We start from the raw sequence: 18,513 nt of genomic DNA, 5'->3' as shown, positions 1-18,513 counted from the left end.
GTGTTATTTAATTTCCACATATGTATGAATTGTCTCATTTTGCTCCTGTTATTGATATCTAGTTTTACACCATTGTGGTCAGAAAAGATACTCTGTATTATTTAAATCTTCTTAAATTTGCTATGAGCTGTTTTGTGGCCTAACATAGGTTCTATACTGAAGAATGTCCTGTGTGCCCTTGAAAATGTATATTCTGCTGCTGTTGGATAGAATGTTCTGATAATGTCCAGTTGGTCTAAAATATAGTTCAAGTCTGCTGTTTCTTTATTGGTTTTCTGTCTGCATGATCTATCCATTGTTCAAAGTTGGGTATTGAAGTGCACTACTATTATTGTATTGTTGTCTATTTCTCACTTCAGATCTGCAAGTATCTGTGTAACATATCTTGGTACTCTGATGTTGGGTGCGTATATATTTACAATTGTATTCTTTTGATAAATTGACCCCTTTGTCAATATACTATGACCTTTCTTTCCTCTTGTTACAGCTTTTGACTTAAAGTCTATTTTGCCAAATATAAGTATAGCAATCCTTGCTATCTTTTGGTTCCATTTGTGTGGAATATTTCCTTCCATCCCTTCAGTTTGATCATATGAGTGTTCTTAAAGCTAAAGTGAGTCTCTTGTAAATAGTGTATAGTTGGGTCTCATTTTTTTTTATCCATTCAGCAACTCTATGTCTTTTGATTAGATAGTTAAACCATTTACAGGTTAAGTAATTATTGATAAGTAAGGACTTACTGATGCCATCTTATTGTTTTCAGGCTGTTTTGTAGGTCTCTTGTTTCTTCCTTGCTGCCCTGCTGTCTTCTTTGGTGAACTAATGATTTCCATAGTGGTATGCTTTGATTTCCTTCTCTTTATCTTTTGTGTATCTACTGTAGGCTTTTGCTTTGTGATTACCATGATACCTACATAATATATCTTATAGTTATAACAGTCTACTTTAAGCTGATAACAGCTTAACTTCAATTGCATACAAATACTCTACACTTTTACTTCTCCTTCCACATTTTGATTTTGATATCCTAATTCATACTTTTTATATAGTGTACCCATTAACAAATTAATTGTTATATTTTAATACTTTTGTCCTTTAAGCCTTTATACCCCAGGTAAGTGATCATCACACCACCATATTACAATAATGGTGTATTCTGAATTTTACTCTATACTTACCTTTACCAGCATGTGTTATATTTTCATATGTTTCCATGTTACCAAAGAGTGTCTTTCATTTTAGCTTCAAGAACATCTTTCAGAATTTTCTGTAAGGTGGGTCTAGTGGTGATGAACTCCCTCATCTTTTATTTGCCTGGGAAAGTCTATATTTCTCCTTTATTTACAAAGGAAAATTTTTCCATATAAAATATTTTTGGTTGGTAGCTTTTCTTTTCTTTCAGCACTTTGAGTATATCATCCTACTCTCTTCTGGCCTACAAAATTTCTGCTGAGAAATCCACTGATAGTCTTTTGGCAGATTCCTTTGTGAGAATTTTTCTTCTCTTGCTGCTTTTAAAAGTCTCATTCTCTCATTGATTTTAGACAGTTTTATTATAATGTGACTTGGAGAAGAACTTCTTGAGTTGAAACTTTTTGTGGACCCATGAACTTCATGAACTTGGATGTCCAAATATCTCCCCAGATTTGGGAGCTGTTCTCAGCTGTTATTTCTTTAAGTAAGCTTTCTGGCTCTTTCTTCCTCTCTTTTTCTTCTGAGACTCCAATAATGTGTAAATTGTTTTTTTAATGATATCCCAATAATATATGTAGGCTGTCTTCACTCTCTTTCATTCTTTTTTATTTTTGCCCCTCTAACTGGGTAATTTCAAATGACCTGTCTTTGATTTCACTTACTCTTTCTTCTGCTTGATCACAATTGTTGTTGAAGCGCTCTACTGAATTCTTCAGTGCAGTCAAGGTATTCTTAAGCTCTAGAATTTGTTTGCCTTTTTAATGGTTTCTATATCTTTGTTGAATTTCTCATTTTGTTCATGCATTGTTTTATCTAGTTGTCTGTCTGTATTTCCTTGTAGGTCACTGAATTTCTTTAAGAGGATTATTCTGAATTCTTTGTCAATTCATAAATCTCCATTTCTTTAGGGTCCATCATTCAAGCTTTACTGTTTCCTTTGGTGGTATCATGTTTACCTGATTCTTCATGTGACTTGTATACTTGCATTGGTATCTGAAACTCTGAAGAATCAGTCTCCAAATCTAGGCTTTCTCAAATGGGTCAGCATATGACTTGCTTCCCTACCCAGGTGGGCCATATGATGCGCTCTGCAGCTGCACCACACCTCTGGGCTTCATGGCTTGGTGGTGGTGGAGTCTATGCTCAGCGGTTGGCTGGGGCCAGTGACTTGCTTCCCTGTCCAGGCAGAGTTTTAGAATGGGCTACAAGGCTGAGATGGTTCCCCAGCTAGGGACCCAAACTGGGCAGAACTGCTGAATGAGATCCCTAGCTAGATGGGACCATCAGCCCAGTTCTGTAGGTGAGCAGAACTGCTAGTTGAGATCTCCATGTGGGTGCTGTCACCAGCAGGAACTCTCTCTGCCATAATCCATTCTCATCACTGTGAGTCCCACTGCCCTTCTCCATCTCTAGGTGATTCCCCCAGTGATCTTTATGAGGCAATACCTAAGTGGGTATCTCCAGAAGCATTCCAGAACTTTGAGGAAGCTGGATGTCCACCTTAGATTCTCCTTTTCCCACTGGAGAAACTATAGGCCCAATGCAGACCCCTCAGTTCAGCACTGCACTGGTTTGGGGGAGAGATGATATGGTCAAAGTGAAACCATTCCTCTTACCCTTCTAATGTGGTTTTTCTCAGTGTTTGTGGTCCAGGGTAGTGCTTCAGCCTCACTCCTATATTCTGGGATCTTCGAAAAGATGTTCTGTCTATGAATAGTTGCTAGTTACTATTTCTGTGAGGAAGAGTAAAGTTGGGAATCACCTATTTTGCCATTTGCTGGTGTCCTTCTCCCCAGAAAGTTCAAACCCTTTAATATGGCACAAAGTCATCATTAATACACGGGTTCTCAAATATGAGCTTGAGTCAGGATGACATGGTGGGATTTTTAAAACACAAATTGCTAGGCCCCACCACCAGAAGATGTCACTTAGGTGGATCTTGGTTATTCATCTCCTGTGATCCTGTAGTGAGAGAGGGAGCCTGAGGTGGGTCTCAATAATGTTTATGTCTAACAAATTTCCAGGTGATGCTACTGCTGCTGGTCTGGAAACCACACTTTGAGATTCACTTATCTAAGTCTGTCAGAAATTCCTTGCCTAGCAGAGCCATGTTTGTTATTCTGGTTTCAAATCCACTTTACTAGTTGTTAACCTCTCACTGAATTCTCACACTCAGTCATTAATGATTCCTCTAATTTAATCTTTCCCCAATTCTTCCTAAGTAAAAGCACAGATTTGCACTTGTTACAGTACAAATTACCAAGTCCCTCCCTCTGATTCAGTAAATCTAGTGAAGGGCCCAGGAATTCGTATTTTTAAGAAGGGCTTTAAGTGTTTCTTTTCCTCAGACAAGTTTTAAAAACACTAAGGAAATTTTAGCTTATTTTAAGAGTAAAGTAATTCTCCTATTTTTAGCGATGAATATTTAACCTGTGATGAAAACAGTTTTATGGTTTCTTCCTCTTCCTCTATAGGAGGGATCCTTAACCTCTTGTCATGCCATTCATTTCTTTTGCAGCTTGGTGAAGCCAATAGATCCCTTCATAGAATAATATTTTAAAATGAATAAAGTAAAATACAAAGAAAACCAACTATATTAAAATGTAGTTATGAAAATATTTAAAAACAAACATGTTTTATGACAATATATTCACTTCATTATTAAGGCATTAAATAAAATACCTATTAGTGAGTCCAATAACTACCACAACTTCAAAGTAATGATGAACATAATGATTTTACTGATACAGACAAAAACTGCAATGTTATACAATATTTTTGATTTATATTGGTGACAAAGTTGAGGTTCTGGTAATATCACTTTGGATAGTTGCCAACATTCATAACTTGAGGAAATGCTATCAATAAATTTCAATGAGAGGTTAGTGAAAATAAAATACAATTTTTCTAATCCAAGTTCAAGGACTCCTTGACTCCAACTTTAAGAAATTTTGCTGAAGAGTTTCTTCCTGAAATCTTTCAAATACATCATCACAGAGAGGTAGGGCTAGATGAAGCTGATGGGATTTAGTGGAGAGATTGGGTAGGTTAATACATATTCATTTAGAGAGGGTTGTGTGGGACTGCATCCAACATTGTTTCAAATGACTGATAATTTTCCTGTTCGTGGTGTTCTCACTGGGTGTTTCTGGGGCCCAGCCAGCTAGTGAAGGAAGAGTCTTAATTGGTATCAGGAACTACTAGTGCCACTGTTTTCTTTTATCAGTTGGCTCTGCCTGAATTTCTGTTTAGAGCTTTTGCAGACTTATCCCTGCATTTCATCTTCTTTATCTGGGCCTATCTGTTTCATAACCTGGACTGCAAAGTTGCTTATGTGATAAAGTAGCTTAGATTGGGGCTGTCCTCTCAGCTTATATTCTTCTATGCCTTTGAGGGCAAATAAGTCCTAGCTGGATTGTTAGTTTTTGAAATACACAGGCAGGTATCACTAAACACAACTCAGGTGATCTTCTGGCCCATTCCTAGTCTGCAGAAAGAAAATTTAAAGGGTAGTTGAGATGAACCTAGAATCTTCTCTCTTTCTCTTTCTTCATCCATGGAGCAATACATTTAATTATAGTCAGAAATAAAATATAGGAAACACCAAATGAAGGAAATAACCTGATGTTTCCTACATTTTAATCATTTTTTAAAGTACAGTGATCCTTGGGTATCCATGGGGGATTGGTTCCAGGACCCACTGCAGATAAAATCCACGGATACTCAAGTTTCACAGTTGACCCTCCATATCCACAGTTTCCACATCCACAAATATGGAGGGCCTACTGCATGTATAAAAGTAAGGAGAGAATCATAATTATGAGCAACTGCCCCTGCTGCTCTCCTTCTTATTCACAACACTACTCCTACATGAGGTACTTGTTTGAATGAGAAAAATGTTCAAAAGACACTCTCTTGAGGTTCTTCACCATAAATAATGCTTTGCATGTTATACTGTATCAGTTAGGCAGACAAATCACCTTTTTCAGAGATAAGCAAATTTATGTTTTAAATGCCCCCCCCACAATATAAATAGATTGCTATGTCAAGGACATCTTGGGTAGGAATATGTTTAACTTAGATCAAGGAGTGCATTTTTTTAACTATCAAAATAGAATATGCACTCTTTTCTCCTAAGAGCTTGGCTGGGCAGTAATCTGACTGGAAACTGTCAACAAATTTTGCTCTGTAACATTCTACATAACTCAGTTGCCATGGCAACCAGATCCCTATTGACAAGAAAGAGAGAGAAACATATGGTTGGGTAACAGTCTTACTTCAAGAAGCCTAAAATCTATTTACAGGGTCATCATTCTTTCTGAGAGAAGTAATGTACTTAAAACCGAAGGTAGCTTTAATCAAATATTCCAATGGACTGTTGAAAATGTTACTTTTTACATATATGAAAAAATAATAGCAACAAAAATGCTGAACTCTAAAATTTTCAAGATGTTTTAGTTTCAGAAATCAACATAAACCAAGAAAAAGTCCATTTACCATCAAAGGTGCATTGAACTTTATTATTACTCTATATTTAACAGTATTCAGATAATATTTTTTATGAAGTACCTGCTATGTGCATTACAAGATACTAGGTTTGTTGGTCCAAAACAATGTCCTTGTTATTCAATTGTTTATGAGTTATTAGAGGAGATAACTGCATAAACAAATAACCACTGGAAAGTGAAGAATATAAAAATATAATTGACATAATAAAGTCATAAATAGCATTACAGGAGCACAGAAAAGTACTTATTTAGGTGATCTTTTCTCTACATTTCCACTGAAACTTGTCAGTTCCTCCAGTAGCACAGTTATCACATTATATTACAGTGCCTTACACATGGTGTTTGGCTAACAAATATATGTTGCTTGCTAACCATTTCACTGATCTTTCTATATATTTGTTTGCCCATTAGACTACAATCCAATTATACTCTAGGTAAGGGTAGCTAGAGCCTAGCATTGTGCCTAATACATCACAGACCTCCAATAACAAATAAAGGTATAATAATTTTGAAGATTGGATTTTTATCTTAATCTTGAAGAATCAATACTTATCTACTTGTATAAATAGGATATAGATAGATTTCTCAGGTTTTTCTATCTCAGTCACTCTGAATTTTCCAATAAAGATGAAGTGGGTAAATTTGTAAATTGCTATTCAATTTCACTACCTCCTGTCAAAATTTTCAGCCTATTTGAATAACCAGAGAGTAGTAAAAATTATCCCTTTAATAAAAAGTCTACAGGCTGTATCATCCACAAACTATATACAATATACTTATGGTGTAGCTAATAATAAAATGTTTGATTTCTATGGGGAGAATAAGAATAGAGAGGATTTTACTAATTAATGTCAAAATCAGGAATGAAACTCAAGTATTTCCATTTCCACTCTTATTAATAATATCAAACAATGCTTGTCATTTAAAATCCAAACTTTGTTGGCAAAACCTTTTTCTTTTTTGAGTCTTAGCTTCCTCTTATGCAAAATGGGGCTTTTGAACTAGTGGTCGCTAATGTTCTATACAACTCTGACGAGCTGTGATTTATTTTCAGTTTAAACTTACATATTTTGCAGGAGTAAAAAATGTAAAATTTACCATCTGTGTCGTCATTAAAGCTTAGTACTGATATTTAGTACACCATTCTCTTTAAAGCATGATAACTGGACTAGAGCTGGGTTAGATTTGAACATTGTGGTATCCATAAATAAAGGTTTTGCTAAATAAAAGTATAAACAAGGTTTTAGGGGTACTAAGACTATTTAGACTAGCACTATCCAGTAGAATCCCCTTCTCTAAATACATACACACACACACGTTACACTCACACATGTATATGTGTTTCTTTGACCGGTAAGCTCTTATCCATTTTTCAAGTTCCAACCCAAATGTTAACCTTCTCTGTGTATGGTAGCCCTGTCCAGTAGAATTTTCTGTGACAAAGGAAATGTTCTATGTTTGTACTGTAAAATGTAGTAGACACTAGCAACATGTGGCTATTGAGCACTAGAGAGGCATTTACTGCAAATGAGGAACTGAATTTTAAGTTTTATTAATTTTAATATAAATAGCCACATGTAGCAAACGCTGGATAGCTCAATTTTAGACTATTCAAAAGAAGAAATGTTTCAGTGATCTTAAATATTTCCCTTTAAAAGGAAATGTTAATTATAAATCATTCTTAACTATTCATCACATCAGTCAGTAAGGTGCAAACCATGTATGAATTACTTCCTACACTTGAAAGTAATCAAATTGCATTACTTTAAAATTATTTAGAATGTACAACTTTCACTATTTAATAATTGTTTTCCTCTATTTCAATGAAACGATAATTCCTTATCCTGGTATTTTACTTGACAGCTTTAAATACATTATTACATCCTGAATTTCAAATGATATTCACAAAACTCTAGAAATATAGGCAAGTAAAACATTTTCTTGATTCTACAGATGAGGAAATTGAGAATCAGGAAGAGTGGTACAGGACAATAGGACTTCAATCTGCAGAGCCAGAATCACAATCTAGGGCCTCATATTTCTAAAACATAGCTTTTTTTCTGTTACAATCTGAGTGTAAAATAGTGAGTGTGCTGGTAAAACTCCACTTAAAATTCATGAGGACTTTTTTTGTCATTAAATTCCCAACAAAGATAATTGACTTGCGACACTAATCAATAATTACAAAATTGAGCTCCTCAAAAACAGGAAAGAGAATGGGAGCAAGAGGGAGAGAGAGATTTTAAACCATTCTAGCAGATTTTTTTTCTTGAGTTATGAATGAGATTGTTTAGACAGAGCAGAACAGTACACTAACATCTCTGTGTTATTTGATTTAGGTGATATTGTATTTTTCAAGTATTTTTTTCAGATTGGCAGTAAGAATACTACAGGAAGTACTTGTATTTTGCAGTTGAGATTTTATAAGCTTTTAGACAGGGTTTAATACCAGGTAGTGTTGCCTGCTGTGTTCGTTTTCTTGGGGGGTGTGGAGGGTAGAAAAGTAATACAGTATTGAGTGGGTGAGAAGTATGTGTTTGATCATTTTGAATTCCATGTGGGTGACACACTAAAGAAATCAAATTTTCTTTTATTCATACAAATGCTACTTTCACTGACAGTTACAAAGCTCTGCATTATTATTCACCTGTGTAGTGTTCCCCAAGGAAGCCGTTTCCCCAAGATGTGGTGCCACGGCCTCCTTTGATAGACCAAAGAGACAGATGTGTCTTTGTACCCACCTTCTGCTCCTAGAAGACTTTTTAAGGTCATGTTAATCCCTCACTTTTAATACAGGAATAGCATATGAAAGTAATGGACATTTTAGAAAAGTACAGTTTTCTACAATTACTGATAGAAAATTCTGGAAAGATGAGTGGCTAAATTTCTACTAAACTGTGGAGATGCAATTTCCAAAGTAGTTTAACTGATTAGAACCCCAAACTCCATTTTTAGAATTACACTGATTATAGAAATATTTGCTAAAATGATCAGATAAGACATGATTACAAACAAGGTGTAAAAAATAAACCTAGCCTAAGTCTCTGGTGTTAATTTTACAATCATTCTTTCCCCACTTTTCTCTGAAATTCTTGGAAACTGCCACAGATGTACAGTCTGCATGTTCAATGTCTTTTTGGACTGATAAGAGTTTTATGACTCTTATTGTTCTGCAAAATGGAGGTTCTAATACATTCTTCCATGCTTTCTATGAGGACTAAATGCTAAACACATTGTAGGTTCTTATAGTGGTCATTAATAAGAGTAGCTCTATGGAAGTACATCTCATGAAGAGAAATTCAGTAGTAAAAATATACTGCTATATAGCACAGCATATAAACCAAGACACTGACTTAGTACAGTCTTCGGAGGCATGCTTTGCTTTGTTCACATACTTTCTGTCATATGTTTCATTGAAATCATTCCCCAGGATTTTGTTTACTGCCATTAGTGTGCCAACAGATTTATTCTGTTCATTTTTATAATTGCTGGTGGAATCATTGTTTGTGTTAGACTTCTATGCTTCCTTTTATCTTCAGCCCAAATAATTGTGCTCATTTCTAAAATCCAGAAGCATCGAAAAATGTTGGAAAACAAGTCCCAGTAAACTATATAGAAAATCCCATTCTCCTTGTGTCCCATGTAGATTTGGTACAAGACAAAATACTTTTCAATCTTGTGTTTTCTGTTCAGTGTGACTCTCATTACTATTTTTATTTTTACTTTTCTTTTTTTGATTATGAGGCAGTACAGTGTAGAATCAGTCAAGTCCAGGTTCCAGTCCCTGCTCCTTGAACCTTGCTAGCCATATGACCTTGGCAAATTGCATAATCCTACTTGGACTTCAGTTTCCTTATCTATAAAATGAGAAGAATAATAATACCTATCTCATGGGTTGTTGTAAAGATAAATTGAAATATGCATGTGAATCTTTTAGCACAGAACCTGGCAATGGATAAATGGTAGCAGTTTTTACTTAACGGAAAGCAAACCATAAGATTCATATGTTGTGATTCACTTTTGTATAATGTTTCAAGAAGTATAATGTTTCAAGAAGTGATCCCTTTCACTCAGTCAACTTTCAGTGGTTACTCACAATATATGAAAAATTTTAAGTGTCACAGAAGTATAGAAAGATGAGTAAGACATGGTTTCTTTCCTCCAAGTGTATACTAATGTTTACTCTGGTGAAGTTAAATAAAAATTCTAGGCATGTTGCATGATTCTTTGTCTAAAATACACACTTGAATATTCTACAACATAAAAGCATGTTATGAGTTTAAGGGTGAAGGAGAAAATGTCTTACAAGCTTATTTGATGTGTATTTGCTTATATCTAATTTTCCACATACAGAAGTCTGGATACCCAAGTTAAATTAACACATCTGTCACTCATTTGATGTAGTGACCTTATACAAGTTATTGCTCCTCTTTAGACCTCAGTTTCCTCATCTGTAAAACAGTGGTTTTGGAATAGATAGACTTTAAGACTCTCTCTTCAAGAAGAATTTCAAGCAAATTCCACCCCAAAAGACATAATGGTCTTGGACCGTAAAATAAGATGTCCTTCAAAGACAAGGAACATTTCTATTGAAAGCATTGATTTATAGCCAACCAATAGAAAGAAGAACACATACGTGTGTGTGTATGTGCACGTGCACATGTGCACATGCCCTGCATTCTGCATTGCTGGAAATGGAAGCACTAACTCAATTAGCCAAAGCCTTTTCAGCACAGTCCTTATGGAGAAATGCCCAAGAATATTATATTAATGACCACTCTTTTATTCTCTTCATATCTCCTGAAGTCATGAAATGTCTCTGGTCATAGTTGCTCCATGGTTGCTACACTTCAGATCATTTCAGTTAGTCTTTCTAAGTTTCAGTAGCTTGTGATGCATTTTGTAATGTCAAAGGGCTTCCCAAATCTTTGTGTTCTTTCTTATTTTTACCTATTTTTCTCCACCATTTGTTTGAAGGTATCTTTAGCCATCATAAAAATTGGATGTTCACAACCAGCTTAGTAATTTCTCCCTTGGGCCATTCCTGATACTATTACTTTAAACCTTTTTTATCAGAACTCTTGTCAAGAACCCCAAACAAAGGGGACAAAGGCTGCAGTAAACAATGCACACAGCACAGCACACAACTGAGGTTAGTGAGATAGAGCTGTACTTACAATATGCTGTGTTTAACCCTTAAAGACCAGGAGAATGGAGGCAATACAGTTGGGTACACTAGCCCTCATTCTTGAATGTGTATGAGAGTACTCAGAGAGAAGGAGACAGAGAATGCGTCTAATAGATCTAGGGCTTTAAAATTTGGTGTGATCTGAGCCTCAGTCCTGGGGCCTCTTTTTTCCACTCAATCCCTAGGTCATCACATCAACTTTGCATGGTTTTAAAATACTATTTCATCTCCTCTCATTGCCAATAACTTTCTGCTTCCTCAGACTGTTATATTCTTCCTCCAGATAGTTGCTTATCTAGCTCTCAAATTTCAAATATTTTCTTAACATTCACCTTATTGAGGCTTATTTTGATTACTGCATTTAAAATATCAATGCTCTCAAGAGACCATCAATATGGCAGAAGAGTAAGATGTGGAGATCACCTTTCTCCCCACACATACATCAGAAATACATCTACATGTGGAACAACTCCTACAGAACACCTACTGAACGCTGGCAGAAGAACTCAGACTTCCCAAAAGGCAAGAAATTCCCCACGTACATGGGTAGGGCAAAAGAAAAAAGAATAGGGACAGGACCTGCACCCGTGGGAGGGAGCTGTGAAGGAGGAAAAGTTTCCACACACTAGGAAGGCCCGTCACCGGAGGAGACAGGGGGTGGTGGGCCGAAGCTTTGGAGCCACGGAGGAGAGCGCACCAACAGGGGTGCGGAGGGCAAAGCGGAGAGATTTCCCCACAGAGGATCAGTGTCGACCAGCATTCACCAGCCTGAGAGGCTTGTCGGCTCACCCACCGGGGTGGGTGGCGGCTGGGAGCTGAGGCTCAGGCTTCGGAGGTCGGATCGCAGGGAGAGGACTGGGGTTGGTGGCGTGAACACAGCCTGAAGGGGCTAGTATGCCACAGCTAGCCGGGAGGGAGTCCGGAAAAAACTCTGGACCTGCCTAAGAGGCAAGAGATCATTGTTACAGGGTGCACGACGAGAGGGGATTCAGAGCATCACCTAAACGAGATCCGGAGATGGGCGCAAGCCGCGGCTATCAGCGCAGACGCCAGAGACGGGCATGAGACGCTAAGGCTGCTGCTGCCGCCACCAAGAAGCCTGTGTGCAAGCACAGGTCACTCTCCACACTTCCCTCCCAGGAGCCTGTGCAGCCCGCCACTGTCAGGGTCCCGTGATCCAGGGATAACTTTCCCGGGAGAACACACAGTACCTCAGGTTGTTGCAATGTCACGGCAGCCTCTGCCGCCACAGGCTCACCACGCATTCCGTATCCCTCCCTCCCACAGGCCTGGGTGACCCAGAGCCCCCTAATCACCTGCTACTTTAACCCCGTCCTGTCTGAGTGAAGAATAGATGCCCTCAGGTGACCTACACGCAGAGGGGGGTGGCCAAATCCAAAGATGAACCCCAGGAACTGTGCAAACAAGAGAAAGGGAAATCTCTCCCAGCAGCCTCAAGAGAAGCAGATTAAATCTCCACAATCAACTTGATGTATCCTGAATCTCTGGAATACCTGAATAAACAACAAATCATCCCAAAATTGAGGTGGTGGACTTTGGTAGCAAAGATATATTTTTTTTCCTTTTTCTCTTTTTCTGAGTGCATATGCTTCTTTGTGTGATTTTGTCTGTATAGCTTTGCTTTTACCATTTATCCTAGGATTCTGTCTAGTTTTATCTTTCCTTTTGTTTTTCTTTTTTTTTAATACAGTTTTTAGCCCTTGTTATCATTGGGGGATTTGTTTATTGATTTGGCTTTTCTCTTTTTTCTTTTTTAAAATTACTTTTGAATTTCTTTTATTTTTAATAATTATTTTTTATTTTTATATTAATAAATTTATTTTTTTTCTTCCTTCCTTCCTTCCTTCCTTTCTTTGTTTTTTTCTCCCTTTTCTTCTGAGCAGTGTGGCTGACAGGGTTTTGCTGCTCGGGCCCAGGGTCAGGCCTGAGGCTCTGAGGTGGGAGAGCCGAGTTCAGGACATTGGACCACCAGAGACCTCGTGGCTCCACATAATATCAAATGGCAAAAGCTCTCCCAGAGATCTCCATCTCAACCCTAAGACCCAGCTATACTCAATGAACAGCAAGCTACAGTGCTGGACACCCTATGCCAAACAACTAGCAAGACAGGAACACAACCCCACCCATTAGCAGAGATGCTGTCTAAGATCACAATAATGTCAAAGAAACCCCAAAACAGGTTGGGTGGGGCACCACAGGACACAGTCCTGCCCAGCAGAAACACAAGATCCAGCCTCATCCACCAGAACACAGGGACTAGTCCCCTCTAATAGGAAGCCTACACAACCCACTGAACCAATGTTAGTCACTGGAGGCAGACACAAAAGAAAACGGGAACTACAAACCTGCAGCTTGTGAAAAGGTGACCCCAAACACAGTAAGTGAAGCAAAATGGAGAACAGAGAAACACACAGCAGATGAAGGAGCAAAGTAAAAACCCACCACACCAAAAAAATGAAGAGGAAATAGGCAGTCTACCAGAAAAAGAATTCACAGTAATAATAGTAAATATGATCCAACATCTTGGAAATAGAATGGAGAAAATACAAGAAATGTTCAGCAAGGACCTAGGAGAACTAAAGAGCAAACAAACAATGATGAAACAAATGAAATTAAACATTCTCTAGAAAGAATCAAGAGCAGAATAACTGAGGCAGAAGGACGGATAAGTGACCTGGAAAATAAAATAGTGGAAATAACTACCTCAGAGCAGAATAAAGAAAAAGAATGAAAAGAATTGAGGACAGGCTCAGAGACCTCTGGGCCAACATTAAACGCACCAACGTTTGAAATGTAGGGGGCTCAGAAGAAGAAGAGAAAAAGAACGGGACTGGGAAGTATTTGAAGTGATTACAGTTGAAAATTTCCCTAATATGGGAAAGGAAATACTCAGTCAAGCCCAGGAAGCACAGAGAGTCTCATACAGGACAAATCCAAGGAGAAACATGCCAAGACACATATTAATCAAACTATCAAATATTAAAAACAAATATTAAAAGCAGCAAGGGAGAAACAGCAAATAACACATAAGGGAATCCCGATAAGGTTAACAGTTGATCTTTCAGCAGAAACTCTGCAAGCCAGAAGGAAGTGGCAGGACATATTTAAAGAGATGAAAGAGAAAAACCTACAACCAAGATTACTCTACCCAGCAAGGATCTCATTCAGATTTGATGGAGAAATTAAAACCTTTACGGACAAGCAAAAGCTAAGAGAATTCAGTACCACCAAACCAGCTTTACAACAAATGCTAAAGGAACTTCTCTAGGCAAGAAACACAAGACAAAAAAAAGACCTACAATAACAAACCCAAAACAATTAAGAAAATGGGAATAGGAATGTACATATTGATAACTACCTTAAATGTAAATGGATTAAATGCTCCAACCAAAACACACAGACTGGCTGAATGGATACAAAAGCAGGACACATATATATGCTGTCTACAAGAGACCCACTTCAGACATAGGGACACATACAAACTGAAAGTGAGGGGATGGAAAATGATATTCCATGCAAATGGAAATCAAAAGAAAGCTGCAGTAACAATTCTCATATCAGACAAAACAGACTTTAAAATAAAGATTATTACAAGTGATAAAGAAGGACACTACATAATAATCAAGGAATCAATCCAAGAAGAAGATATAATAATTGTAAATATTTATGCACCCAACATAGGAGCACCTGAATACATAAGGCAAATGCTAACAGCCATAAAAGGGGAAATCGACAGTAACACAATCATAGTAGGGGACTTTAACACCCCACTTTCACCAATGGACAGACCATCCAAAATGAAAATAAATAAGGAAAAACAAGCTTTAAATGATACATTAAACAAGATGGACTTAATTGATACTTGTACGATATTCCATCTAAAGACAACAGAATACACTTTCTTCTCAAGTGCTCATGGAACATTCTCCAGGATAGATCATATCTTGGGTCACAAATCAAGCCTTGGTAAATTCAAGAAAATTGAATCGTATCAGGTATCCTTTTGACCACAATGCTATGAGACTAGATATCAATAACAGGAAAAAAATCTGTAAAAAACACAAACACATGGAGGTTAATCAATAAACTACATAATCAAGAGATCACTGAAGAAATCAAAGAGGAAATCAGAAGCTACCTAGAAACAAATGACAATGAAACACAGCAACCCAAAACCTATGGAATACAGCAAAAGCAGTTCTAAGAGGGAAGTTTATAGCAATACAATCCTACCTCAAGAAACAAGAAACATCTCAAATAAACAATCTAACCTTACACTTAAGCAATTAGAGAAAGAAAGAAAAAAAACCAAAGCTAGCAGAAGGAAAGAAATCATAAAGATCAGATCAGAAATAAATGAAAAGAAATGAAGGAAACAATAGCAAAGATCGATTAAACTAAAAGCTGGTTCTTTGAGAAGATAAACAAAATTGATAAACCATTAGCTAGACTCATCAAGAGAAAAAGGGAGAAGACTCAAATCAATAGAATTAGAAATGAAAAAGGAGAAGTAACAACTGACACTGCAAAAATACAAAGAATCGTGAGAGATTACTACAAGCAACTCTATACCAATAAAATGGACAACCTGGAAGAAATGGACAAATTCTTAGAAAAGCACAACATTCTGAGACTGAACCTGGAAGAAATAGAAAATATAAACAGACTAATCACAAGCGCTGAAATTGAGACTGTGATATAAAAGTCTTCCAACAAACAAAAACCATGGACCAGGCGGCTTCACAGGTGAATTCTATCAAACATTTAGAGAAGACCTAACACCTATTCTTCTCAAACTCTTCCAAAACAGAGCAGGAGGAGGAACACTTCCAAACTTATTCTACAAGGCCACCATAACCCTAATACCAAAACGAGAAAAAGATGTCCAAAGAAAGAAAACTACAGGCCAATATCACTGATGAACATAGATGCAAAAATCCACAAAAAAATACTACCAAACAGAATCCAACAGCACATTAAAAGGATCCTACACCATGATCAAGTGGGATTTATCCCAGGAATGCAAGCCTTCTTCAATATACACAAATCAATCAATGTGATAAACTATATTAAAAAAATTGAAGGATAAAAAGCATATGACCATCTCAATAGATGCAGATAAAGCTTTCAACACACATTTACGATAAAATCTCTGCAGAAAGTAGGCACAGAGGGAATTTACCTCAACATAAAAAAGGCCATATATAACAAACCCAGAGCGAACATTGTTCTCAATGGTGAAAAACTGAAACCACTTCCACTACGGTCAGGATCAAGACAAGGCTGCCCACTCTCACCACTATTATTCAACATATTTTTGGAAGTTTAGCCACAGCAATCAGAGAAGAAAAAGAAATAAAAGGAATCCAAATTGGAAAAGAAGAGGTAAAACTGTCACTGTTTGCAGATGACATGATACCTTACATAGAGAATGCTAAAGACTCTATCAAAAAACTACTACAGCTAATCAATGGATTTAGTAAAGTAGCAGGATACAAAATTAATGCACAGAAATCTCTGGCATTCCTATACACTACTGATGAAAAATATGAAAGAGAAAATAAGGAAACACTCCCATTTACCATTGCAACAAAAAGAATAAAATACCTAGGAATAAACCTACCTAAGGAGACAAAAGACCTGTATGCAGAAAATTATAAGACACTGTTGAAAGAAATTAAAGATGATACAAACAGATGGAGAGATATACCATGTTGCTGGACTGGAAGAATCAACATTGTGAAAATGACTATATTACCCAAAGCAATGTACAGATTGAATACAATCCCTATGCAACTACCAATGGCATTTTCCACAGAACTAGAACAAAAAATTTCACAATTTTTATGGAAACATAAAGGACCCAAATAGCCAAAGCAACCCTGAGAAAGAAAAACGGAACTGGAGGAAAGAGGCTCCCTGACTTCAGACTATACTACAAAGCTACGGTGATCAAGACAGTATGGTACTGGCACAAAAACAGAAATATAGATCCATAGAACAGGATAGAAAGCCCAGAGATAAACCCAAGCACATACGGTCACTTTATTTTTGATAAAGGAGGCAAAAATATACAATGGAGAAAAGACATCCTCTTCAATAAGTGGTGCTGGGAAAGTGCACAGCTACATGTAAAAGAATGAAATTACAACACTCCCTAACATCATACACAAAAATAAACTCAAAATGGATTAAAGACCTAAATGTAAGGCCAGACACTATAAAACTCTTAGAGGAAAACACAAGCAGAAAACTCTATGACATAAATCACAGCAAGATCCTTTTTGACCCACCTCCTAGAGAAATGGAAAGAAAAATAAACAAATGGGACCTAATGAAACTTAAAAGCTTTTGCACAGCAAAGGAAAACATAAAGAAAATGAAAAGACAACCCTCAGAATGGGAGGAAACATTTGCAAATGAAGCAACTGACAAAGGACTAATCTCTGAAATTTACAAGCAGCTCAGGCAGCTCAATATTAAGAAAACAAACAATCCAACCCAAAAATGGGCAGAAGACCTAAATAGACATTTCTCTAAAGAAGACATACAGATTGCCAACAAACTCATTTAAGAATGTTCAACATCACTAATCATTAGAGAAATGCAAATCAAAACTACAGTGAAGTATCTCCTCACACCAGTCAGAATGTCCATCATCCAAAAATCTACCAACAATAAATGCTGGAGTGGGTGTGGAGAAAAGGGAACCCTTTTGCACTGTTGGTAGGATTGTAAATTGATACAGCCACTATGGAGAACAGTATGGAGGTTCCTTAGAAAACTAAAAATACAACTACCATAAGACCCAGCAATCCCACTACTGGGCATATACCCTGAGAAAACCATAATTCAAAAAGACACATGTACCACAATGTTCATTGCAGCTCTACTTACAATAGCCAGGACATGGAAGCAGCCTAAGTGCCCATCGACAGATGAATGAATAAAGAAGATGTGGCAAATATATACAATGGAATGTTACTCAGCCATAAATAGTAACAAAATTGAGTTATTTGTAGTGAGGTGCATGGACCTAGAGTCTGTTATACAGAGTGAAATAAGTTAGAAAGAGTAAAGCAAATACCGTATGCTAACACTTATATATGGAATCTAAAAAAAAAAAAAAAGAATGGTTCTGAAGAACCTATGGGCAGGACAGGAATAAACATGCCAACGTGGAGAATGGACCTGAGGACATAGGGAGGGGGAAGGGTAAGCTGGGACGAAGTAAGAGAGTGGCATGGATTTATATATACTACCAAATGTAAAATAGATAGCTAGTGGAAAACAGCCATATAGCACAGGGAGATCAGCTCAGTGCTTTGTGACCACCTAGAGGGGTGGGATATGGAGGGTGGGAGGGAGACGCAAGAGGGAGGAGATATGGGGATAGATGTATATGTATAGCTGATTCACTTTGTTATAAAGCAGAAACTAACACACCATTGTAAAGCAATTATATTCCAATAAAGGTGTTAAAAAAATAAAAATTAAAATGTAAAAATTAAAAAAAAGAATGTGGGACTTCCCTGGTAGCGCAGTGATTGGGAGTCTGCCTGCCACTGAGGGAGGTACAGGTTCGGTCCCTTGTCCAGGAGG

This window comes from Leucopleurus acutus (genome assembly GCF_964270905.1).
Source record: "Leucopleurus acutus genome assembly, chromosome: X".
In the NCBI taxonomy this organism is placed as follows: Eukaryota; Metazoa; Chordata; class Mammalia; order Artiodactyla; family Delphinidae; genus Leucopleurus; species Leucopleurus acutus.
This window is presented reverse-complemented; position numbering follows the sequence as displayed.